Source organism: Poecilia formosa, unplaced genomic scaffold, assembly GCF_000485575.1.
Source record: "Poecilia formosa unplaced genomic scaffold, Poecilia_formosa-5.1.2 Scaffold344, whole genome shotgun sequence".
In the NCBI taxonomy this organism is placed as follows: Eukaryota; Metazoa; Chordata; class Actinopteri; order Cyprinodontiformes; family Poeciliidae; genus Poecilia; species Poecilia formosa.
This window is the reverse complement of record NW_006800283.1, coordinates 123,863-149,359: the sequence shown is the minus strand read 5'-3', so window position 1 is coordinate 149,359 and position 25,497 is coordinate 123,863. Positions and strand designations below refer to the sequence as shown.

General features: G+C 39.8%; 1 protein-coding gene and 2 long non-coding RNA genes across 25 annotated transcripts in view; 2 read left to right on the top strand and 1 right to left on the bottom strand.

The window, feature by feature from the left end:
• The window catches only part of LOC107833206 (uncharacterized), a 29,785-nt gene extending 19,580 nt beyond the window's left edge, over nt 1–10,205 (top strand). Inside the window, exon 3 of the long non-coding RNA XR_001658919.1 lies at nt 9,139–10,205. This is a non-coding gene — a long non-coding RNA (uncharacterized LOC107833206). The remainder of the gene's footprint in view (nt 1–9,138) is intronic.
• cacna1ab (calcium channel, voltage-dependent, P/Q type, alpha 1A subunit, b) overlaps nt 1–25,497 on the bottom strand; it is a 138,958-nt gene that overhangs the window by 99,070 nt on the left and 14,391 nt on the right. The window lies entirely within an intron of this gene.
• LOC107833207 (uncharacterized) lies at nt 15,866–18,945 on the top strand. The gene is made up of 4 exons (XR_001658920.1): nt 15,866–15,985; nt 17,068–17,070; nt 17,377–17,382; nt 18,935–18,945. It is a non-coding gene; the product is annotated as an uncharacterized LOC107833207 (long non-coding RNA).

Here is a 25,497-nt window from a genome sequence, read left to right as displayed (position 1 = left end):
AAGTGAAGAACCCACTAAGTCAGCTGTTTTAAATATCAGCGAGTTGTTTAATAATGAAGTCAGAGGGAGAACCGAGATATCTGCAGTTCATTCTGGCTGTGGGAGAACAAGACTTTCAGCAGGCAACAGGAAGGCTGGCAGGAGCTCCCACCCACTCTCATTCATGGAATATTCTGGATTAGCAGGCTGATTGTAATTTGCAGAAACACACCACTACTGGTCAGAAATGACCAATCGGAGCCAGGAGGAGGATCTTAGCACTGTCAATCATGCTTGTACACACTCACATCACAAATTAATTACGTCACATACATCGATGCCTGCTCTCTCTTGTGTATTCTCTAAGTTTAATAATCACCAAATAGTTGCAGTTTTCACCTGGATGACATTTGCAGAGGACCTGGATGTTCTAGACATATTTTGTAGTTTTTTGTTGTTGTTTTTTTTTTTTTGCTACTGTCATTGTATGAGAGTGAGTAATTTGTGTCCATCCACCCCTTCACCTCTTTCTGTACCTTCACTCGTACCAACAAGGAATCTGCTGCTTGAGTGTGTTGATGTGTGAAAGGACCTACGATATTATCTCCACTGAGTTCTGAGTCTGACTTGTGGCCTCGTCTAGAGGGACACATGATCCCAAACCTGAATCTGTGATCCACTGGATTGCACCCAAGGACCAATGGTTCAACTTCAATCTACCCATTTTTATCAAAACGGTTTAATATTTTTGTCCAAACCAATCCGATACCTGAGGTATTTGGCACAATTAGATTGTCTTAATAACAGGAGAGGTTGTGACACAAAGTTGACCAAACTGAAAAGCTTTCAAACTAATAAACCAACAAATCAGCGAGAAGGTTTTGATAACATCTCACACCATAAAAACATAAATTTTTCACTGGCATGACCACAATGCAGGGTGTTTTATGTACTGCTAGAAGTCTTTGACACCACTATACATTTTGTTTCACCAGCTTTGAAGAAATTAAATCTTCTGAAAACGGTCAATTAGTTTGTGACCGAGACCTGAACCCTAAAAACGCACACATGGACTCAGAGAGGTCGGACCGGCTTTTCACGGCGCTCCGTCGACTGAAGTGTGTTCCCAGCGTGTTGCGCTGAATACGTGTGTTTGTGTGTGTCCAAGCCTGAATAATGGCTGCTCGAGGGCCTAAGATGACTGGATGACTGGATACATCTAGACAGATCAAGCATGTGCCTAATTGTCCAGTAATTATCCTGTTAGTCCGGACGTGTGTGTCTGTCTCCTTGCATGTTTGTCTGCCTATGCGCGGCAGGAGTACGTGTCTATTGTCGCGTTTGCCAGATGCAACGCTGACACAGACACTACGGCCAGAGGACGGCCTGAGCGGGAGTTTGTGTATGTGTGTGTGTGTGTGTTCTAGCAGGCGAGCGAGGAATAAGAGCCTGGTTGACATGAGAGGATGAGACAGGTTGGGCAGGGGAGTGCGCACTAACAAGACAAGGCTGAAATGTATGGCACATGCTGGCTGGCAAAAGAAAAGCACACACCTGTGTGCGTGCATGTGCATGTGTGTGTGTGGGAAACATGGCGCAGAAAGCTAAAATACGCCCACATGCACAGAAATACCATCTCAAATTACTCCAAGATTCAAGTTGAAGTATTTTGGGAATCTATAGTAACCTGCAAGTATTTACGCCACAAACTTCAGCCTAACGTCGGCGATAGACCAACAGAAAATTATGGTGAGGTGGAAAAAACATTTAATTTTTTATTTTTTTACAAATAAAATCCAAAAAATGTGGATAACATTTGTATTCAGCACACCGAGTCAATATCCTGTAGAACTACCCATCGTTGCATAATCTCTCGAAGTACCTCTCTACCAGTTCGCATGTCTGTAGATTTTCCCGTTAACTCGAGCTCCATCACAATCATTTTCAAATCTTGCGATAGACTTTTCATCCAGATTTAGATCTGGACTTTGACTGCACCGTTCTAGCTCATGAACAAACTTTAAGCTAAACCAGACACTAAAAGCAGATGTTTAATGCATCTGTCCTACTGAAAGGTGAACTTCCGTCTTTTGGTGCCTCACTTACATCCATCTTCCCTTCGACTGTATATGAAGGGAAGCTTTTCTGTCCCTGCTAACGTAAAGTATTCACACAACAGGAAGCTGCCACCACCATGTTTCACCAGGGTGAGTGTCGCGTACCTTCAGGAGATCTTTGAAACAGAGCACTGCAAGATGACAACTATATGTTGGGATACTGATTTATTACTTAGCCCTTCTTTAAGGGGGATATATTGTGTACTCTCCACACACATACAGCTATTTTATAGCACAATCAAATAACTTTGTTACCTTCAGCTGTTATAAAAAATATTGTATGTATCAAACATAAGTTAAGAGAAACTTGACTTAACAGTGAAATTAGCCACTGTCTCTTCAAGAAGCTCCTACTCTTTCCCGGCGCTCCGCCTTCCGCATTTCTTCCCAACAACGCCTCTACATCATCTTGCGTGCTGCCGCTCTTAAGACTGAGAAGTGGTTTGTATGATGAGCTCAGCAGCCACACAGGTCCACCAGGTGTTTGCCAATTGCTGCTGCCGCTAGTCTGTAGGAACTGAGTGTGGGGAGAGGTGCTCTGTGAGGTGGAAGCTCAGCTTTGGGGAAAAGGCGAGGCTTTGCGAGGGAAAACATTTAGGCAGGTTGCCACGGGAGATTCAAAGATTTCTCAGACATGCAAAAAGGAATCGGGGCAATCAGGCATATTTTTGGTGAGAAAATAACATAATGACAAAAATAATACTTATAAGATGATATAAAACTCCAAAAAGTCAATTTTACAGAGTACCCCCATCCACCTTTGAACTTCAGCTGTTTGTTTCTTGATCTTCATGATACTGTTTGTTCTCTAATGTTCTCTAATGTTCTCTAAGAAACCTCAGAGGCCTTCGAGGAACCGCTGGGAGTTTAAATTGCGCCCAGTGGGGCTGAAATACGCAAACACTTTTCAATTTTAACTTCACCTGTGCACTGCATTGCGGTGGTCTGTTAATCTCCAGTAACAACATTCAAAGCAACAGCTAACTTTTCACCTGCTTTGCTCTAACTGCTGTTATTTCTCTTACGATGTGGTATAACGCAGACTAAAAATGCAATAGAAATACTGGATTTACATAAACAATGTTATCAGCCGTTACATGGCAACATGACGCTTCGCTTTGTTGATTTAAATCAGATTATTGTGGTATACTAAAAAGAAACAACAGACTTTTATTCTAAAATTAGTTATTCAATTGTGGGCCTGAGACGTGATCATCTCCTCTCCCGGGTGGAGACCGCTCCTCCCTCGGCACAGAGCAGCTAATATCCAGGCAGCTCTGTTTGCGTCTGACTGAAAATGAGTTTAGCACAAGGCCATATGCCGGCTCTTGTGTAAAGGCACTCGTGTCTTTATTTTATTTTTTTGTAGTCACTGAGAGTTAGCAACCCGGATCCCTGAGGAGGATGGGGTGTTTAAGTGAAACCTGCCAAACAAACCTTCTCTACTTGCTAAGCGCCAGTCGCTGCCACTCTTGGCTCTAGAACCAATAATCTGCGACTCTCTCCGCACCAGAGAAACGACCTGATGATTAAGTTACTGTGAGCTTAAAACTTTAGCCTCTCTTTCAATATGCCTAATCCAGTAAAAAATAAAAAACTTAAAGCATCAACATAGGTAAGACGCTAGCTTAGATGAAGAATTATTTTTCATATTATACACACTACGATACTCCTCAGAACGCTTGTAAACGGCATCATGGAGAAGCATTGTTGTGATGACGTGCAGAAGGGGGATTGTCAGAAACAGTAGGAGCTTCTTAAAGAGACAGAGGCCAATTTCCAGGCATCAGACATGGCTACGATGCAAAGATACATTTCTTTTACGTGGTTTTTGCCACATAGATCATTTTTCATCGACTGAAGGTAACAGAGTTATTTGATTGTGATATAAAATGGCACTTTGTGCCTGGAAAATAAATCACACCAGTCCTGGAAATAATGAGATCTGCCATTCTTTACAAACATTTATGTCAGAGTACAACAGACAGACTGGAGCCGGTTCTGGTTTAGCACAGGAGCCAATATGGACGGTATTTTCTGGGTCAGAGGTCTTAGCGTGACCATCTCTTCAAAAACTAAAAAACATTTTCCGAGCACTTAATGCAACATCTTAACGGCCACCAGATCAACATCAAAGTTAGCTGCATTCAGTGCCGCAGTCGGAAGAAACCCAGGCATTTAAGAAGCTGTTTAAAAGAGAACTGCATTTACAAAGACACGCTGCACATGTAGTTCAGGCTGTGAGAAAGCGAGAGAGAGCAAGACTTCCAGTAGGCAGGAAGACTGAATGAGGAACAGTGAAAAACGCGGTTGACATCATATGCTAAAGACGGTTAAAAATGTAAACACCAGAAAGATTTTGTCCTCGTTTTTTTTTTTTAAATATCCCGTTTTAAAGCAACTGATCTCTAACACACCCTTGTGCATCGCCTCTGCTCCCGGTGTAAATAATTAATGACGGCTCACTGCAGGAAGTTCAGAAAAAAATATTCTCAATGCTTTTTTTTTTTATATATATATATATCTTCTTATTCAGAGAAACCTGAATCAGCAAAAAGCCTTCCACAAAATAACAGCCCATCTCCACTTCAGAGCTACATTTATAAATATATTGGCTCTATTAATGCACCATCTGGTAATTAGAAGTCCTGTTTGAAATGGAGAGCTTAACTAATTATTTTATCACTGCCTATGAACATAATCAGAGGTATGAGATGCCAGTTGCTTAACACTGTGTTAAATCATCAGAGATACCAAGCTACTTCTTTCTGAAAATAAACACAGACAAACTCCTGCTGTGGAGAGAAAAACTAGTTCATTTCTGCTATTAAAAGAAAAAATAAACGTGAGAAACTGACTCAAGTTTACCAGCGGAATAGCTCTGAAAAACTTTAATTGTTGTCCAATTTAACTTTGAGGATGGACTCGGGCTGAGAATTGGGCAGATTAATATTTATACATGTTCGTTCACTGAATGAGGAGGAAGTTATGCAGCGTCACCCCGAGCCAGTTTATATCTCTTTTTCTAGGGCAAAAACTTCCTTTTTAGGGAATTAATAACACCCAAAGTGCTTTTGGGGATTAGCAGATATTTGGCCAGAACGGAGGATTAAAAAATAAAAGCGTCTCTGCATTGTTGTGTATTTAGTTTTATTTGGCACTGAATGCGTTCCCCCCCTTATTTTCTGATAGATTTGTCATCCTGACAGACGATTTGGGAAAAGGCAGAGTAACTTTATTAGATTTGCTGCACATATGTTCAGATTTTTACATTTTATTGGAATTCATCAAATCAGTTTCTGATTTAGATTGAAAAGACATATTAACCTGATTTTGGTTTTTAAAGCCTTTCTGCAAGCCACTTCTGTGTGTGCCTGTGAGGATGTCTTTGTGAGAGGACATGTCTGCCACAACATTTATTATTCAGCAGACACACACTCTGCTGGCCTAACAACCTGCTGAAAGCCAGAGGTAGCAGTTCCTGTGTGACTGGATGCATCTCTCCTTTCTCCTTATTTCTTCACATTCCTGCAGTGTCTTCGAAAAAGCTCGTTTTCTTCTTTTTTTTTAAAGCTGTTTCACCATTTCCAGCATTTTCCTCCTTGTGTTTTTATATGAAAAAACAAATGAAAACAACAGTTTTTTCTTCTTTTTTTGCCCCCTTTTCTGCTTTCTGTGCTTTGTGTTGAAACATTGCAATCTTTCTCTCTCTTTTTTGTATTTTTTTCTTTTTTAACAAGCGAGACAGGAAAAGAGAACCTGAATCTGAAGCAATTAAAAAACAGACATTTTTGGCACGTGTATTACTGGTGAGGACTGCAAAAAGATGTGTGTGTGTGTGTGTGTGTGTGTGTGTGAGTTCCTCTCTTGTTAATTAAAATAGCTCTCTAATGGCCAAAACAGGCCCTGCTCTGCCAAATACACTCACCTCTCTCTCTCTATTTATCTCTCTTTTCTCCTCCAATTCTTTTATCTCCCTATTGCAAGCAGCAAACAACACACTATATACATATATAACAGAAAGAGTTTGGCCAAGAATAAATATTCAAACAGAAATGCATGAAATCATGAAAGAAAGAAAGAAAAAGACAAAACGTTCCACCATTTTTGTTTTAGTCTTCTTCTTCTTCTTCGGTTTCGTCGCAGATTGTAAGTGAGCTGTACTGCGTCACAGCGCCCCCATGATTACAGCGCTGCAGCTCTATTAGTACTAAAATAGGCATGAAATAAAGGTGGAGATGGACAGAGTACAGACACAGCTGGACTTCCTGTTCAATGTTGAGCTTTAACAGTCCTTTATTTAGGTAAAACTATATTTTTTTAAATAAAATTTGAATAATTTTCAGACATTCACCAAGCATTCCCGGACTTCTTCCAGGGTTGATTTGTAAATTTTGATCGATTTCTAATTTTTATTGTAAAGAAGTAAAAAAATATATATATTAATAATGCGCCCTTTGATAAGACGTGGGGGTTTTGTACCTAGCATAAAATGTAAAAAAAAATAAAAGATTATCCCCACTTATCCATCAAAACTTCTTTTTCTGACTTTTATCTTATTTTTACTCAACTCAAAAAAATATTACGTTGTATCGCCACAACATCCATTTAACTTAGACCCACATAGGCCAGTCACAATAAACAATAAATCAATCAACCACATAATAAAATAAAACGAGCTCAGTTGTTTCCATTTGCATGATTTACTGTTTTTCTCTTTTTCTATCAAAGCTGGTCTTCAATCCAGTGCATTGGTCTCAACCAGCCATTTTTTAAGGTCAATTTCTTTATAAAGCTTTCATAATTCATTTTATTTGTTGCTTCTGTTGCTTTGTTTATTTTGGATATTTAAAATGTCTTCTGGTCCCAGTGTTAAATCCTCATTAGAATTTAAAGTTCACTGATTTTTGGCAGAGTGTTCTTTTGTTGTTATGTTACTGGAAAATTGCCTCAAAACAACAATATTGTCATTTATAGCAATAACTTTAAGGACTATTTATCGTTCAGCAAAATTTAGTTTCGTGACAGGGCTAAACCCACGTAAAACCTTTTCTTTCTTTTTTTTTTTTTTAAATACAGTCGAACTGCAGAGAAACGGCCTGGTTGTTCCCGTTTGTCTTTGCACCGACTGCTCTATTGTTAGCGTCAGAACATTTTCACTTCATCACATCGCTTCCTTTAGGACATAAACTTGTTGTTTTTGCTCTGGTTTTAGAACAGCAACAACACCATTTTTTTTCCCAACTCCCCCTTTTACAAGTTCTTCCTGCTTTTCCGCACACTGTGTTCTTCCCGAGGTTACATCTGTGACTGCAAAAGTTTCTGACTGTCGAGTGTCAACATCACCCCAGGCCTGGTCACATCCAGTATTATGATGGTCAGGAAGCAACTTTTCCTAGTTTATTTTGAGGTTGAGAGAGGGAAAACGGAGCGTTCCCTGTCCAAAGATGGATTTTTTTGTGTGCGTTGTTTTCACTGTAGATTAGTTTGTCTGAACACTTGTTGCCTTTGACAGGAATGCCACAATTATGTATTTACATACTGAAGCTCCTGTCGTCCAGCAGTTATAAGAAGTGTCTGTTCTAAATCTATTCATGGACACCATCAACTATTTGCCTGTTTAAAATTCCTCCTCTGTCCACACCCGTACAAAAACCCACCACAAAGCCACCTACAGCGATTTAAATTCCTCCACCTAAGTGTTCCTGTGAAAAATGTCCTCATGCATCAGTTTGCTTGTGCATAAGCAAGATGTGTGTGCGTGTGTGTGTGTGTGCGTGTGTGTGTGTGTGTGTGCGTGCTCACCCGTGTGTGTTTGTGTGTATGTTTTCAGCTGATGAGGCATTTTGGCGTGGCGCTGAGGCTGTGCTTTAGTGGAGCCTGATGAAGGGGAGATTTTAAATCACACCAAATGAAGCTTTATCAAATAAATGAAACTGTGTAGCACTCGACTCAGCAAGAGTCAGATCCGTTATGGGAGTGATGCAAGCACTCTCTCACTCTCTCTCTTTCTCCTTTTTTTTCCTTCTTCTTCTGATCTCCGTCACAAACGTCCGTGACTAGGAAAGCAGAAGGAGACGGTGTTCAAACACGGTCAAATTTTCTTAAAAATTCTCCTTCGGTGAGAATTTGCTGACTCATACATATTTCTAAAGATCATTGGAGCTGTTTCCAGACTAAAAATTCAGTGTATAAATGAAAGAAAAATGCCTTTGTAGATTTAAACTAGTGGTGTCCAGATCCGATATTGATATTGGGAACTGGCCTGATATTTTATCGGCTTGCATCTAAAATTTCAGATATAACCACACAGATAGAAGCAGTCCATTCCAGCATGTAGTCCATGCCAGAATTTATACCCAATGGTTAATAATAAATGGTTGAGTTGTTCTCATGCTGGCTGTTGTTGATTGTTGTTCTCTGTTTGAGTAAAATCACTTTATCAAGCGTTTTCTAGCACTCCACACTGCAAAATAAGTCAAGTCTGTTCTCAAAACTGCAATATTGGTGTCGAAGTCAAAAAGCTGTATCGCTACAGCTCATATTTAAAAACATTTTCTTTCTTGCAGAAAGGAATATGGATATGTTATGATTTCTCTCCTACCATCTACATCTAGCAAATAATGCTACCATGTAGCAAAATATGGAAAACAACATATGCTGCATAGTCTGTCATACACTTTTTTTCTCCTCCCCCATCTACATTAAAAAATAAAATAACCAAGTTAATGAATGTATGAATGAGGAAGCTGAAGCTGAAACTCTAAATTATTTAGCTATTTGATGCCATAACAAGTCAGTAAAAAGTAGAGCAGCAAAATATATCAAAGTGTAAGTCCACAAATACTAATATATGTAGCATCCTAATCACAAAAGGATCGCGTTGACAGTATATTAAAAGTTTTTCTGTTTATGTTACACATTTTTATGTTGATATCCTGAAATGCTTTGGATCGATATTCTGTTTCAGTTTGAGAAGCCTGTAGGAAATATCCTTAATAAAAACAAAACAAGCACACTAATTTTCCCCGTCTCATTCCAGGGAGCAGAGGGGGCCTCGCCCAGGGCAGCACATATGTAAGAACCGCCCCTGCTGGAGACGACGTCGAGCCTTTCATAGAAAATTAGACATTCAAAGCAGCTACTTCAAGAGAAATCCCCGTGACCTGAAGTGAATCCATGTTTAGGAGTTTTAGAGTATTCTGCAATATACGATTTAGCTGAGAAAGTCACAGATATAATTACTAAAATCAACAAAATACTTAAAAATCGCAAGAGCCCATGCAGTAGCCAACAATGATCAGCTGGCAAGACTCTACAAAGTCTATTTCAGTGCTTCTGTTCACCTCGTGCCGTTTCATTTTTTTTCTGCTTTACTTGAAGGTTTTATTTTTATCCCATATACTGCAGCTTCTGCTGCAAAATGCAGTTTTATCTACAAGCTTCATGTTTGATCTGTTCCTCCACTTTTTCTTTCAAGCCGCGCCTCTAGTTTCCTTTTCCGTTTTCCTGTCTCTCTCTTTCTCTCTCAACACTAATAATCACTCCAGATTTTCCTTGCTGCTTTGTTCTAATTCAGGTACTTTATCCTCTCTCCATACTTCGACACAATGAACTGCTATATTTAGACTTCAAACTGAGATTTTTTTGTAAAAAAAATGGTATTTTCTACTGATCTCAGCTCCTTTTGCTTTACCGATGCCTTTTAAGTTGTGTTTTTTTTCTTTAACAGGACACCTGCTGTAAATAAACTGTGCCAGACGGTTATGAGAGACACAGATTTGCTCTCTTAGATAGCGTAGCCAAACCCAAAGCGCTCCAGCCAATCTACCGCATTCACCTTCTCCACACCGACTGCAAGAACAACATCCATGCACGTCAGTATTGACACAAATTATTTGCACAGACCTCACTCACAAAAACAAATGAGGTGAAATGCAGGCGCGCTTGCGGCGTCACCCCTGATGCAACTCAAGGAAAGACCAACAGCTGAGGATGCGGCGGGATCTGAACACGTCTGATTTATTCATTCAGAACATAACCGGAGCACGTGAGGCGCTCTGGGATTTGATCCTTAATGGAGTAAATGCTCGTCTCGTCTTAATTTGGCTCCTCCTTTCACTTACCGACTGCTGCAGCGAAAGCTTTTAATGTGAAAGGAACGGCTCTCCACCCGGGGCATTTTTACGTCAGGGGCCGGCATTAGGAAGAGAGTTTTATGTCGTGCTTCTTTTGTCATGTTCAGAAAATGAGGACCGGTTGGTTATGTTGCACATTATTTAGTTAAAATGGGAGAAGACAGGCATGCAACTCAGCTAGCTAGCTAACGACGCTAATGTTGCTATATGACTCAAATTTCCAAATCAGCAGAAAACTAAAAGGCTACTTCACTGTTTTAAAAGGAGTCTGAGCTCAGTTGATTCTCACCAATTCAAACAAAAGTCAGATTAAACCCAAATAATATTATAATTGTACCCTGAGACGCAGCTTGAGTTTTACAAAACCCAAAATGCGTTTTCTTAGCTAGACTAGATTTTAAATGGTGAAGCTGTTTATTTTGCTCAGGCTCACAATTCACAATATGAATTCTAACTTAATTTGTTTGATTAAAAGCTGAACTGGAGATTGTTCCAATTTAAGTTGAACTGAATTAGATTTTATTCATGTTTTCCATTTGCTCTTTGTTTTATTGAAATTTTAATTGTAAGAAAAGAAAGAAAGAATGAAAGACAGAAAGAAAAAGAACAGATTAAAGAAAAAGAAACAAAGAGAAAGGAAAAAAGAAAAACCTTTGACATTTAACTTATTTATTCATATCAGTTCCAAAGAATAAGAAAAGAAAAGAAATCTCAAAAACCAACTCACATCAAATCCCCGTGATTAAAAAGAAAAAGCAGAGCAACAGAAAGAAGATCAGAAAGAACTTTGTGATCCGATACGTGTGAACAACGACCACTTTCCTATTAATTTTCATTGAGCAACTTATTTTGCAGGTCAGATATAAAACTCCCTTCTGACCATATCAATTAACAAATATAAATACAATCTTCCATAAATCAAATATTACTGGGCAACATTTTTTTTTCTTTGTGAAATTTATCTTGGATCATGTTTTATTTTATTTTATTATTTTTTTTTTTGCTTCATTCATCAGTTTTAAGAAGTTAAGCACTGCAAAATGTAAAATTCACTTCATCCTATCATCAGCCGAAATGAGCAGAAAATCAATCTGTCAAAAGACGGCTTTGATGGACATCAAATTCAAAGCAACTCACAATTTAAGCCTAGCTACCGCACCTCTACTGAAATAAAAACATCTCTAGCATCTCTGAGAATCACCAATCTGCGCATTGCTCCACGATTCTCCCTCCGTCTTTATCCCAGCCTATCGCCTCTGAGCAAAAGGCCTCTCTCCTCCTCCTCTCTATCAATCTGGAGCTGTGGTTCTGGTTCGTTTCTGCTTCTCCCTTTCCTTCCTTCCCCTCCTGCCATCATGCATCCTTAACTCGGCTCGGCAGATGGCTGCAGCATCAGCACCTCCTCACCAGGACGAGAGGAAGGGAGACGACAAAACAAGAGGGAAAAGGGGGCGCAAGAGGAGAACCTCATAAAGCAAAGAGAGGAGGAGCAGGAGGGAAGCAAAACAGGTGAATGATGAAGGAGCAATGAAGAGAGACTGATGAAAAGATGAACAGAACAACAAAGAGAAAAAGGTTAGAGAAATCAAATTAAGGCAGAAGGAAAGATAAGAAATGGCAGAAAGAGGGGAAAAAGAGTCTGGAAGTAGAGTGGAAGAGGTAGTGAGGAGGAAAAGGAGAAGAAGAAGAAGAAGAGAGTTGCAGTATTTTTATCATTCTGAGTGAGCGGGCTCCATAAAAGTAGGTTACTGTCAGCAGACAAGGAGAGGCACACACACACACACACACACACACACACAAACACACACACACGCAGGACTACATGTACCATCTCCATTTTAGTTCTGCTGAAGCAGCCGCAGTATGTGTGCATATGCTGCGCTGTGTGTGTGTGTGTGTGTGTGTGTGTGTGTGTGTGAGACAAAAAAGAGCAAGAGCCTTGAGCATCACTGAGCCACCAGCTAAACTGTTGGTTCCAGCATGAAAATACCAAGTGGTTTGCTTTAAATGGCATCGTGAATATTTCAGAGGCAGAATGTTTTCGCCCTGCAGGCCAACTGGTGACGAAGCGCCGCGAAGACGAAACGGATCGACTGCGTAGGCAGAGACAGTTCTCCCACTGGTTGGTGTCCCGTTAGAATAAAGTCACTTATTCAAACTCCAGCAGAATTTCAGGCAGAAAAAAAAAAAATTCCTGATCGACGAGGTTGTCGACGAAATGTTCAAAAGCTTCGTAGTAGTCTTGTCTTGCTCTGTTTGTTGCTACGTACAAGCACCGAGGTAAAATGGGCTTGTGAGACAAGGTGGAGGTTCTTGGGTGGACTAACGTCACTCTGAACTGTGGAAACATAAGGAATGTGTTACTGGAAAAGAATTTTTTTTCTTTTGTTATTTAATAAATTGTTTTTGGGACAGAATTTGCCAAAAATATATCTCGATTTATCAATAAAACCAATTTATCGCCCAGCTTTGCAAGGTTTCCCCTTTCTGGGAAAGTGGTAGTTGGGGCGCTAGGGCAGTGATTCATCTGGCGGCCTGTCGTGTTTTTGAGTTAAATGTTTTTTTAAAGTTGACAGGAAATTTGAAAATACCACTTGATAATTATGTGTTATTGGAAGATTAATATCAGAACAGCAACTATAAGGTCTTTAAAAAAAGAAACATTTTAAAAAAAACTTAAATAAACAAGCTAAGCCTGGTGGGGGCACAAGTAAAGCCTGGTGGACCGCCAGGCTTATAATACACTGGGAGAAACCCTGGTCTGTATGTATGAATTAGGACTTTAATCACATTAAAGTGTGTTTGTCTGCCGTTCTAAATGTGTCCAATTTCTCCCAACAATCTAGATGAGAACTAGGACACACACGCACACACACCGTACGCTACGTCGCCGCTGCTTTTTCTAAATTCCATTTCACAACTTCTGAGTCAAGTTCCTGAGTGGCCTAAAACACACATCTATCCTGCTTCTTCCCTCTCTTGTCTCTCTCCTCCACCCCTCCCAGCTTCCCGTCTTCCGTTTCTCCTCATTACTCACAGTTCTCTAAATAAAAGCAACCTGCCACGTTATATCAATAGCCTGTATCCTGTGCGTTGTGCTGCCTGCAACTTCGAGCTGCCGCATAGAGAGCGGGCACACGCCCCTGTGTGCGCCGCCACCGCCGCTCGCGCGCGTTGAACGTAAATGGCTGATAAATGATGAATGTCCAGGAAATGAGAGAGTACAGCGTCGAGGAGAGGCAAACGTATGACATCAGCAGCTACTACATTAGTCACCGAATCATTTCTGCAGAGTAGAGCACTATGCCATTACTTAGTAAACACACACACACACACACACACACACTGATATAGGCTGAAGCAGGTGCACACTGAGTTGTATGCACAAGTGTACAGTATATGTTGTTAAGCATTGTGAGGATGGAAGAATGGTAGCAAACAACAGCAAAAAACACCCCTGGGAGTGAAATGTGTCGGCCGGATGGGCAGGAGGGGTTTGTACTGAAAGACAAAAAGTGGCCGAGCTCGTTTTCTAGTGACTCATCAACCCATTAAGTCACTCAAGATGTGAGATTTAGAGTCGGACTGCATCCACCTTACAGTTAACACACACACACGCACACACACACACAAAGATTAACATGAGCACGCAAACGCTTGCTTGCATCCACCTACACGGACAAATTTATCTATATTCACAGTCAGACATGGAGGAAAAAACACACACACTTAAACACAAAGGCTGATAAAACACATATTTGATATTTATTAGACCAAAATTAAATTTGTTTCAACGTTCGAATGTCCTCGCGCCATTTACTTTGTTTCCACCAGGGAAACTAGAACTTGTTGGAAAATATTCGGAAAGGACGATTAATGATGTTCACACAGTGGCTGCGTTTCCAGTGTAATCCGACATTCTGAAAATAAATTTGCTCAACAGAAATTTCGAAAAAGCTTTCGTTCTTTTGATAAAAAGTTTTGCCGCTTGGATGAGGTGATTTAAAAAAATAAAAATCTGTATCCAAATTGGTTTATTTAGCAAAACTGCAATGGAAACACTTTTTTTATTTTTTTTGCATCAAACGAGTCATGTGATCAACCGCCGGATGTTTCCACCGACGCAAACCACGAAGAAGAAGACAGGAAATAGTTGGTGGATCATGACGTATCATGTTTTTTTTAACAACTTCAAACATTAACAAACTTATTCTTTCCATACGTATGAGTTAATTGTGTTTCTTATTTAATAAAAACACCACAATTGTGAAATTGTGTTCTTTTAACATTAGTGGGATATTGATAATGTTTTGTGCGTATCTGATATGGAAATGCAGCTTGTGTTTGAACGTATAGTTTGGTGAAACATTTCTAAGCTCGTTTTGATGCTCCAGTGTTGGTTTCCATTTCAGATACCTTCAGTAAGCGGTCAGTTTTCCACCCTGAGGTAAAATTGACCCAAAAAAGGGAAACATTTTACCCTAGAAAAGGGTAAATTTCCACCAGGAAATTTTGATCTTACCATGAATATCAACATTTTATGGTAATATGAAATTATTATGAAAATACCAAAACTTCAAGAAAGAAATTTTGGACCTTTCCTGAAAGAGGGTGGAAGTGGTGAAAAAAAAATTGTCTGGTGTCTGAATATTTTTCGTCTATCTCAGACTCTGTGGTGATGTGCATGTCAGGAGCTGAAAACCCCCCCCGTCTGCTTATTCCACCAGGAGACAGCTGGCTGTTTAAAGTACAACACGAAACCCAAACAAAGTGCAGGTAAGGGGCACTTAAGAAGCATTTCCAAGGGGTACTTTATCCTTTTGAGCTTTTAACCTTTGCTTGTTATAAAACATGCTGGAGTTGTGTGTTCTCTAGAGAACAAAACCAAAAAAACAAACCCCCCCCCCCTTAGTTTACTAGTAAACAGAGTTCTGATTCTGCAGGTGTTTTTCTTCAATTTGATTTTTGACAAATGTTTAAGTGATCACCGATGACGATCATTCAAGATTTTCTCCCGGCAAGAAATGTCCCAATGCGTTGGACGTTTCTCAGACCTATTTCAGTCGTTTCTGCAATCTCTTTATACGTTTTCTCAGCTTGATGAATCCTAACGATTCAGCTTACACATATTTTCTACGACCCCAGGACGCCTTTCAACATGGTTGCTGAAGAAATTAGAAGCTGCTAACTGCATCAGTTGTGGTTAACAAACTGGCTTCCAGATGAACGATGGTAACCTGTGCAGGAAAAATCCAACATGAGGCTCCGATTGGATAAATCCAGGCAGTGGAGATAATAAATGACAACTCAGAGCAGGAACGCTAGAAACTAAAATAGTATTCTCCTCTTATTCCTTCATTTAGTGGTTAAAAAAAATGGATGTCTATAGTTTATGTCTAAAAGAAAAATAAACACAACTGGATGCAGCAGAAATGGATATAAATTTTAAATATGAAACAAACCTGTTTCAAAATAGAACATTACTGCTAATGCTACTACTGTTTTATTTATAAAGCACCTTAAAACAAAGTGATGTGCAGATAAAATCAATAAACATTCAAAATATAGACAAAAGAAAAAATATATAAAATTAATGAAACATTAAAACATGATTTTTTTTTCTGCCACATATTTACATAAAGTTTAAAATGACTTTAAAATAAAGTAAAGCCACATAATCAGGGTTTCCCCAGAGTTTTATAAGCCTGGCGGGCCACCAGGCTTTACTTGCCCACCCACCAGGCTAAGCATGTTGGGGGTTTTTAATACATCAGTAACAGTGTAAAGGCAAATTAAGCTAAGTTTGTAGTTGACGCATTGAACTGGGTTCATGCATCTCCAATCTTTTTGTAACTTTTAACTTTTTTTTTCACACAAAAACACGGTGGGGACTTAGCACGTTTTCTGATGAAAACCCTGTATACTGTTAATTTATTTTAATTTTGCTTTAAGTTGACAAGTTTTTTTGCAGTTTGCTGAGAAAGCGCCTGGAGGAGCAACCTGCTCAGTACTTTACACACATAGCTAAAGAAACCAAAAATGCTCAGGAAAAACAAAACAAAAACAAAAAACAATGCAAGTGTAGATTAAGATTCTGGGAAATTAAGTTCTGGTGGGGATGGGGGGCAAAAGTTTAGAGCTGAATAATGGAAACAGAGTTTATGGTGGAAAGCTGCTGGAAACACAAAGTAACCCAGATCAAAAATTGATCTTTTCTATTGGTAGATTGTATATGAAAGCACACAGAAATTTATTCTATTATTTTTTTGGAACTACATCTGTATTTGAACACGGGACGTTATTCCTGTTACTCCCCATGTTGAGCTCACAGAGCCAGGCGGGGCGCTTAGCTCTAACAGGGAGGAAAAAGCCTGTTATTCTGCCGCCTTGTCCCGCTTTAACGCTGCATTCAAATAATGCCGTGCTCAGGTCCGCTGCTGCAAAGCGGCCTAACTTTAGCTCTCTGTCCCACATGATTTTGACATTGGCTTCAAGGGGATTTAAGAGCAAAACTGATCTCCTCACAAAACCCAGCAATTACCGGGGCGAGCTCAAACTGCGGAGTACCTGCGCGTCTCTCCGGAAGAGACGAGCAGCGAGATGTGTGGTTCAAATAATTAGTCCAATACCGATCCCTTGTCACCAAATAGTTAATTAAAAGCTCACTCACTGTGGGTATATGAGTGTGTGTCCAGAGGATTAAAGGATGTAATTTTAATTATGTCTCCAACTTTCCTCTCTCTCTCTTTTTTTCCTTTTTTTTTTGTCAGCTTCAAGCGAAGACATGGTTGGAAAATTAGTTCTTTTTAAATACATTTTCACATCCAAATTAGTGCGTTCAGACAGGTTGTGTACATGCAGATGGAGAATATCATTTAAATTACAGCGACAGAGGAAGCTGTCAGACTCAACGACTTCACGTTTCTCAGGAATAAACCGGGAAAAGTATCTAAACGGTTTGTCAGATATAAAATGCGTTTCAGCGTCAAAACGATAATTCCCAAAAACCTGGCAATCAAATACACAGAAATGTTCTCTTGTTCAGTTTCTTAAAGATAAAAGCTTAATGATTAATAGAGACCTGCAGCGTGTCAGCCACCTTGGTAGCTGAGAAGAAGAAAAGCTAATCTAGTTTCAATGAGTTTTCTGTGGTGAAACGTTTTGGTGGTTTTGTCAGGATTTACCATCTTGGCTATTTGCCTTTTTTTTTTTTTTTTTTTCGTTTTGGTGGTTTTGTCAGGATTTACCATCTTAGCTATTTGCCCTTTTTTTTATCTCTTCACAGTGTTTAAAACAAACTGATGTGTTTTTCTACAGGGGGCTTCATTACCACAGAAACTGAGACTGTCTGGTGTAATGAAGGAAAGGTTTTCTGCTGTATCTTATCTGATTAACTGTGACTAAAAGAGAAGGAGGATTTGTGTAAGATTTAAAAGGTCGAGCCAGACCTTTTCTATCAGTGACTGTAAGCAGTCATGTTGAGATGAAGAGAGATTTATCTCTGAATTAATCAGATATAATACAGAGTGAGTTGGACCAAACCAACTCTGAGGTCAAGGGTTGCGAGACTGTATTTTAGCAGGTTCTGATTTTTTGAGGTCAAAGATCTACAATCTACACCACAAAACTGTTATGATCAGTTTTCACAAACATTTAGCTTACATGGAAACTAAGTGTATAGTTTACAGCTAATTAGACGTCAGCCTGTAGCTCTTTTAGTTTCCACATTATGACTGTCACAAGAGTCTTCTTTCAGCAAGCTGACTGGCAATGCGCAGGAACAGGTGGGGGAGGGGTAACACTGTTATTATTCTGTGCTCAAGAGGAAACTCCACATGCTTTTTCTGGCATCTTAATAAAAAAATAAAATGGATTCATAGGAACAAAGGATTTTATCAATTTCGTTATCAGTGCCACTTTCAGGGGTTCACTGGAACCACAGCTAAGGTTTTCTCTTTACCTTAGAGAGGACTTAGTGATTGTTTTGTTGGTGACCGTTTCTTTTACAGTCTCCTAACTACCATGTAACTACCAAGTAATTACTTTGTAAGTATGTAGTAAGCGCCAGTGTATTACTACACAATGAAAGCTAGTTTTAGTGTTTAATTACAATCAGATTACTGTTTAACAATGCTTAGATTACCCAATATTTACCAATGGCTTATGCAGTAAGTTAATGCTTACTACCATGTAATTACCAAGTATGTACAGTGTATTAAAACATTATTTACACAATAAAATTTGTGTTCAACAATGCCTAAATGACCAAATATTTACTGAGTGGCTCACTCAGTAAGTTGCCACATATTACCAGGTAAGTACCTATTAAGTTGCAGAGTATTACCATGTAATTAAAGGATTATTACAATCAAATTACTTTTTAACAATGCCTAAATTACCGACGGCTTGTAAATAGCCACATATTAATGCTATTAAATTTAAGCTGACAAAGAAAAGCTTTAACTTTGGAGATTTTAAACAGGAAGTACCATGTGACTCTTCCTTTACAGGTTTCAGGCAAGCAAACTTGCACAAGAAATTATGCATAAATGTTCTGTAGCATAAAAGCCTTGTTGATTTTTTTTTTCCACTTTGAGGGGTATATTTTAACCCCAGGAAATTGTGATAACTATTTTTGTGAGATTGCTGTGCTGAAAATCACAACAGCTTGAAACTTTTCCTGTGGGGCCAACAGAAAAGGTTCAAGTTTTAGCTCAAATCTCAGTCAAATTTCATATGTCATTTTCACAGCAACTTTTAAGTAGGATAATTGAATTGTGGCGTTACATTGAACAGCAGGTAAAGCATTAAATAAATGACAAGACTGCAAATATCTGCAGTCTTTAGCCATTTCATAAGCTACAAACCTGAGAGCCCTGACTACTCTTGGCCTAATTAAAGCCATGTCAGATCTCCTTACTGCCTTTCTCCGCAGCGCGCCACTCTGCCTCTCTGTTATCCACTCCTTCACCTCGGCATCTTTGCCTCAGGGTCGCCTGATTGACAGCGGCGGTGACCCCCAGCGCCCGGGCCCTGCCTCCCACGGTCGACAGAACCAATCCCAGAACTCGGCCAAGTGACACGACAAAGTGACAGACTGGCAGCCGGCTGATGTTTGAGCGTCCTGGACGGCCGGACCGGACCGGACCGGACCGGACTCTGTGTTGGACTGGTGAAAGAGCCTGACTGCACATCAAGAAGAATTGTTGTTTTCTCAAAGAATTATGTCAGAATAATTTATTGTATGTACAAAAAAAAAAAACTAAATGTAACATTGGCAGTAATAAATTGGTGCTTTGGATGAAAGTTTAAATCTGATGTACTGTCTTTTAATCTGTTTCCTACCTACTCAAGCTCATTTTTTGTTTTCAAATAATGACCTGTTTTCCTGTTCTGATGAAATTTGTATAGTCTTTCATCTGTCAGTTTACAACATGTAGCACGCCATGCTATCAAGGAGTCATATCAAAACGTAGAAAAAAAAAATCTGACAGTAGCCCGTCGCTTCAAATTGCTCCGTCAGAAAAACATTAGCAGCTGGAGCAAGAAATGTAGCCGTATGTTTCCATTAAGACTTTTATATATTTGAGAGTTTGAATGTATGGTAAAGCAAGAATAAGCTTTAAATTAGCTTTGCTGAACACTTGTTCTTTCCCCTCATGCACAAAAACCAGAACACAGTTCACTCACAGAAATGCATTAACACAAAAAGCAAAAACATACACACACAAGCATCAAATTCACACCTACACACATTTGCCCACACACACACACACACACACACACACACACACACACACACACACACACACGCAGATAAACACATACAGATGCCTGCACTTGGCTCTGTTTCTGGGGAGAGGCGCCCTGGGCTGCAAGAGAAAGCAACCAGCTCAGATCAAAAACACACACATGGAGCCTGTCACAACACCTTTTAGTTTCCGCTTTTCATTTTTTTATTCCCTGCATATTCTTCGCCACCCTCTCTGCATATCGGTTCTCTTTCCCCTCCTCTCTTGCCTCCGATCTGCTCTCCACACTGCAGTGGAGAAAAGGAGAGGACGAGGGGAAACGGAGCCAAACGAGGAGGAAGAGGAGGAAGAGGAAAGATAGGCCGGGGAAGAGATGACGTGAAAGAAAGAAGAGCAGATGAGGGGAATCAGTTTTTCTTTATTTCTTTTCTTCAGTACTCCAGTTTTGCTGCCCACTTTTCAAAGGCACACCTCAGCATTCCTCCCATCTATTAGACCTCAAATAAAGTGCTCTTCCTGTTCAATTAAAAATAATTACTTTAATAATTATCATTAGGGAGATAATTCCCAGCATATGCGCTACTTTGATAATCAGTTCTAGTGGCAGACTTACAGACACAGTGATGTTCCTTCCTTCCTCAGTGTGTATGCTCTGAACCTCAGTCATTTTCTGATAAACATTAACATGCATCACACTGAAATTCTTCATTCCAAGCAAAAGCATTTCTCTGCACAGCTAGCAAAACTAGCCGTAAACAACAAACGGATGAAAAGCAGGGCCGGCCCAAGACTTTTTTCATATGGAGCCCTCCTCCCATTCTAGCATGTCAACACCAGACGCTTCATTAATCCTAAGCTAATTTTAACTGTACAAGAAATATTTTAACTGTCACTTTGTCGTGACAGATTGGCATGAGACAGACACTTCTGCCTTGTCCCAGTGCTCCCAGTGCTAACTAGAATCAACCAGTCAAAGCCCAGAGAAGTGTCTAAGAGTTGTCAATCCCCTCCTCTCTCCAACTTGCTCTCTGCTACGCTACAGCTAGCACAGCCTGTCATGAATGCTAAGGCTAGTTACTAGTTAGCATGGCCATCGATGACAGTGGATAAACAGTTACTCTGTAATGGAAAGTTATTTTGCTGCCATTAGCACATTTAGCTATGAGTACATGAGATTGATTGACAGCGCTAAGGCCCGCCTCCTGGCTCTGATTGGTTGTTTTTAGTCGGGAGCGGTGCTTTTCTTCACACAGCAATAGCAGCACAGGGAGAAATGGAGGAGTTCGATCTTTTCACAGATTATCCATCTCAAACCAGACTGTCACAACAAAGTGAGAGATTTAACAAATATGTAAAAATATATATATACATATATTTTTTTATAAAAGTTGCATTCTGTCCCTTTAAGTGCACCATAATATTTTAATTACCTGAAAGTAAGACTAGCTGATAAACAATGAATTTACAGTAAACAAGCTAACATGTTGGATATCTTGTATTTCCCAACAGCAGTAAGAAATTAACCTATCATTTGTGAAACAACTATAAAAGTAAAACAGAAATGCATCATTTATTCATGTGCAATAACATTTAGTTTGCATTATTCAGTGTTATTTTACATATATATTTTTAGAGATTTTATCATGCTCTATCGTGCTCTTGGAGGCCTGAGCAGCTGCTAAAATGGCAATTGCCTTGGGCTGGCTGCGGATTTAGAACAAAACAGGAATGGAGACGAAAAACCACTACATTAGTTATTAAACCGATATTTTGTGTCGTCTCGTCTGAACTGATGTTTGATATCAATTATCGTGTGATTATTATTATTATCGTGTCCGATTGGGTCGGGAGAGAAAGACGCATAAGGAAGCAGCCATGGGATATCTTTGAATGAACTCAATTTTTTTTTTCCATTGTTAAGAAGCTATAATGTGGACAAGTGGCTGAAACGGCACATAATGAGTAGAACCCTTACTTCCTGTGAAACAACCACTCCAGTTGTTAGCAATATCAGATTGCAGAGCACCAGTCAGTCGTCTTTGAACTTACGGAGGGTTTCGAAATGACAGAGCGCGCTGGGGAACTATTGTTACTACACAACAAATGGAAATGCACACGACTGAGACCTACGTACAGGTAACGTGTGTTACTGTAGCCAAATTTTAACAAAACGGTTGAAAAAGTGGGAAAAAAAAAATGCCACGTTATAAAACAGAATTGAACCAAACCCCTCACAGATATATAATGTATTTAGCATATTTATCAAAAAGGTGAGATAAAATTAGAGAAACAGGTGATCACCAGAGAAACAATGCCTTTTGTTATTAACTATGTTTTTTTTTTTTTTTTTTGCTTTATGGGTGCAGACGTTTTGCAGGTGCTCTAAAGAAACGCTGACCAAATGCAAAGAACGCGAATCTGTGAAAGCTAAGAATACTCCAAACTTAAGAGGAGACGGCTGGTTTGGAATTAAAGATCCACTCTCCAAGATGACTATTAAAGTCCAGCTTTTAATATTTATATATCACGCTACAAAAACAACAAACCTGTTCATCGTTGGTGTTTTAATGCGTGTGGATGTTTGACTTTGCATGTGGGATGTAAACGTCCCAGACCCCCCTTCACATCTGAAGCGAGGGGAAAAAACAAAAAAAGAAAATCCAACTGTGCTGTTCACCAATAGAATATTAGCACACACACACACACACACACACACACACACACACACACACACACACACACACACACACCGGTTGGCTAAAGGCCAATCAATAATTCACAGAGTGCAGATTGAATGTAGATCACAGACTCAACATGGGGGGAAAACACTGTGGCTGTCCACCTTTATTCTCCTCAGAGATTGTTCCGTCTATCGCCTCCCATCTCTACTTTCACCTATTTTAATATCTTTTCTCTGTCGATTCGCATTGAATTCATTTACTTATCCGTTTGGCTAGTTTTGTTAATATTTCCATTAAGCGAGTTTAGGTTGATCTACAAGCCGGCAGGATTTTCTGCGGTGGTGAAATGTGTCTGAAATGTTGCTTAACATCCACGATTGCGACTTCTTGACATTAATCAAATAATCATTTACCGAGAAGCTTTCGTACTTTTCAAGCAAAAAGGGTAGAGTTGGATTTTAACATCGTCGCATGACAAGCGGCTCTTTAGCTTGAGCGTCGCTGCAGCGTTTGTGGAAAAGACAAAACCTGTAAAAGTTCAGCCAAGGTAAGTTAACCGAGAGTCCAACGTGGTTCTGAGTTATCCTACGCCAAGTCATCATATTTTCTCTCCCTCCGCTCTAACAAAGCTGTTCACTACACCCATCTGTAAGCACATGTGACATAAATATCCCTGGCAGGGTGTGTGTAGTCCTTGTGCAACACACACACACACACACACACACACACACACATGGGCGTCGTTTTAACAGTGCAGGCTCCTCCTGGGACACAGTCCTACATGCGGAAACTATATTAGGAAGAAGCACATCTCCAAAGAGAGCCGGAGTTGTTCTACGCACATCTGCAACTAAGTATAGCCGACCTTTAGTTGGGTTTTTATCAATGCCATTTATCACCTTCAAACACATCTTTGCCTCCATCTTTCTTTCATTTGTCACTGGCTTTCTAATTCGTCACTCTCCGCTTTGCTTTCAGTCGATCCCTCCACTTTTATTTTTCCTCTCCTCCATTTCTGAGGTGAAAAGTACTCTCTCTCTCTCTCTCTCTCCCTCTCTCTCTCTCTCTGCGTAACTTTTTCGGTTGTTTTGCACTCAGATAGCCGACTCGTACGTACGCCGGGCATCAGCACGAAGCACAACAGGAGCAGCCGGCACACAAAGTTGAGGAGAGGACAGCAGGGGGAATCAGATTTCACCACGGTGTGATGCAGACAGACACTCACACACACACACAAACACACACACACTCTCACACCGAGGGAATAGCCTGTAAGGATCACATATCGCGAGTAGAGTTCTGTCAAAACAACCATTACTATGGTGCTGGGCTGTCGAGATGTTAAAGACCAATATTACATAATGGTGATTTGATACACAGGTGTAATCTGTTTCTCAGACCCAGTTTCTTTTCCTGTTTTAGTTTCATTTCGTTTTTAACTTCACTAAAACAGCATTTTACCCCCCTTTTCCCATAACAGGAAAGTCAGATTGAAATTTGGACAAGCACCAATCAGAATTCTGTTGCTAATTTCCAATATAGGCAATTTCGTATCTCTTAAGAAGCTATGAAATAATAATAATGAAATAATGACTTGTGCAGTTTTTTTTCCCTTCCTGTCTTTCCTGCCAGACACACATTTCTTTTAGAAATGGAAGGAATCTCAAGGTCAAGGTGTCAGATTAGTCACTGTGGAAAAAAATGATCACACTATTTCGAATCTACGACAAAATCATCACGAAACAGAAATTTTAAACTCTATTTAGCATTTTCTGTTGGTGAGTTTTAGGATTCCTAAAAGAGGCGGAGCATTTTGTAAACATATAATATAGATCACTACCAAACTTTGAGGTTTTCAAACGGCTGCCGTTGTTTCCAAATTGAAAATGGGATTTATTGACTTTCTGTTGGGATGTCATGAGCCTTCGCCACTCGCATGGAAGCATTTTGGATGATTTATATTAAAAATAAATGGCGACAGAGTGACGGACAAGACTGTAAGGCTTGTAAGAAAACACAGCTGGGTATTTGGCTGACATCGGTGAAGTTAGTATCTCATTTGTGGATCTTAACCTAAATCTGACACTGAGGGTGTTCTCACACCTGGTGGTCCGGCTGCGCCGGTTGGACTGGGCACCAAACTTGCAACATTTGTTGCATTTTCAGCTGCTGCGATTTGCTTTCACGCTGCACTGCTTCAAACGATTAAAATGCTTTGAACAAACTCTTCCCTTCCTCGCCTGTGGGGGCGCTGCACCGAGAACCACAGAAGGAAACGACATAAAAAACCCCTGAAGAAGACACTGTGCCCAACTTTCTTCCTCATGAAATGTAAACAAAAATGGAGCAGTGTCAGTTTTTAGCGGTTGCAGGATTTGACAAATATTTTACATAGCTAATCGATTTGATAAAGAAAAAATATATTTTTTTATTCCACAGCAAAAGCAAAAGGCTATAAACGTATCATAGAAGTTAATTTGTGACTGAAGAATCCAAATCATCTAACTACAGGACTACTTTACTTGGTGAAAGTATCGTTACAGCCCCAGTTATTACTTGTGGTGTTTAAACCACAGATTGTGCTGTTGTATCACCAGGATATATTAGGATACATTACAGAGAGAAAGAGATTGCACAGTGAAGCGTAAAAATCCCAAATGGGGCTTTTTTTTTTTCTGCCAACAACTCAGCTTCACTGACTCGGCCATGTATGTGTCTGAGAGCATGTGTTTGTGCTCCAACGCCCCCTGAGGTTAGTGATACTAGTGAACAGGTGTTACAGTATCACCTGCTCCCAACACACACACACACACACACACACACACACACA